Source organism: Elephantulus edwardii, unplaced genomic scaffold (assembly GCF_000299155.1).
Source record: "Elephantulus edwardii isolate Elephantulus edwardi_28Jun2011 unplaced genomic scaffold, EleEdw1.0 scaffold00069, whole genome shotgun sequence".
In the NCBI taxonomy this organism is placed as follows: Eukaryota; Metazoa; Chordata; class Mammalia; order Macroscelidea; family Macroscelididae; genus Elephantulus; species Elephantulus edwardii.
The window spans coordinates 3237850-3239170 of NW_006399819.1; the positions used below are offsets into that span (position 1 = coordinate 3237850).

A 1321-nucleotide genomic window follows, 5' to 3' on the forward strand; every position below is an offset into this window, starting at 1 on the left:
GGTGTGTCAGAGGCAATGAGATTGGCACAGGATAGAGCAGGGTTTAGGGCTGTTGTAGATAGGGTCGCTATGAGTCGCAAACGACTCGATGGCACATAACAACAACAACAACAGATCATTTAATATTATGTCAAAGCATCCTAAGGCATTGCAACTCAAGGCTTGAATTTGTTCTTCAGTTCCTTCAACTTAAGAAATGCTGAGAGAGTTCAGCCATTTTAATCTTCTGACCCCAACTCTGCGCATTTCATTATAATACTTTGTCTTCCCAAGCTGCCCTTTGAAATCTTCTGTTAACTTCCTTATTTCTTCCCTTTTCTTTGACTTCTCAGTGCTCTGAGTATTCTCAGTACAATATTCAGAGTCTCTTCAGACATCATCTCGGTCTTTACTTTCTTCTTTGTCTTTGTAATGACCCCCTGCATTCTTCCTAGATGGTATTGACTTCATCCCACAGCTCATCCGGCCCTCACTTATTTGTATTCGGGGCTTCAAACCGGTTCCTGAGATGGATTTGAAATTCAGGTGAAATAGACTCGGGTCAAATTTTGGTTCCTGTGCATTTAATTTTCCTTAGCTTTAGCTTGAACTTGCATATAAGTAGTTGATGGTCTGTTGCACAATCAGCACCTGGCCTGTCACTTTGCAGCTGATAATGAGCTTCTCCAGAGATTCTTTCCACAGATTTAATCAATTTGATGCCTTATGCATAACATCCGGTGACATTTATGTTTATAGCCTGCATTTGGTTCTTATAAAAAGTATTTGCAGTGAATAAATCCATTTGTTGTTGTTGTTATTGTTATGTGCCATCGTGTTGCTTGCGATTCATAGTGACCCTATGTACAACAGCCCAAACCCTGCTCTATCCTGTGCCAATCGCACTGCCTCTGATACACCCATCCTGATTATCCCAGTCACTGAATCAATACACCTCATAGAGGGTTCTCCCCTCTTGCACCGTCTCTCCACCCTCCCAAGCATGAAGTCTCTCTCCAAAGACTGGTACCTCCTTACAACATGTCCAAAGTATGTCAGAAGAAGCCCCAAAATCCTTGTCTCCAAGGAGCAGCCTGGTTTAACCCTCTCAAGGCTGAATGTTTGTTTTCTTGGCAGTCCAGGGTACACTCACTACTCTTCTTCAACACCACAACTCAAAGGCATCAATTCTCCTTCTATCCTCCCTAGTCATTGTCCACCTCTCTGATTCATAACAAGTGATTGCAAAGACCATGGCCTGTATCAGACGCACTTTAGTCTCCAGAGCGACACCATTGCTCTTCAGTACTTTGGAGAGGTCACTAACAGCAGACTTTCCATC

At 42.9% G+C, this 1321-nt stretch overlaps 1 pseudogene; it reads left to right on the forward strand.

Annotated features, from left to right (window-relative positions):
- The window catches only part of LOC102868526, a 79044-nt pseudogene that overhangs the window by 21148 nt on the left and 56575 nt on the right, over positions 1-1321 (forward strand).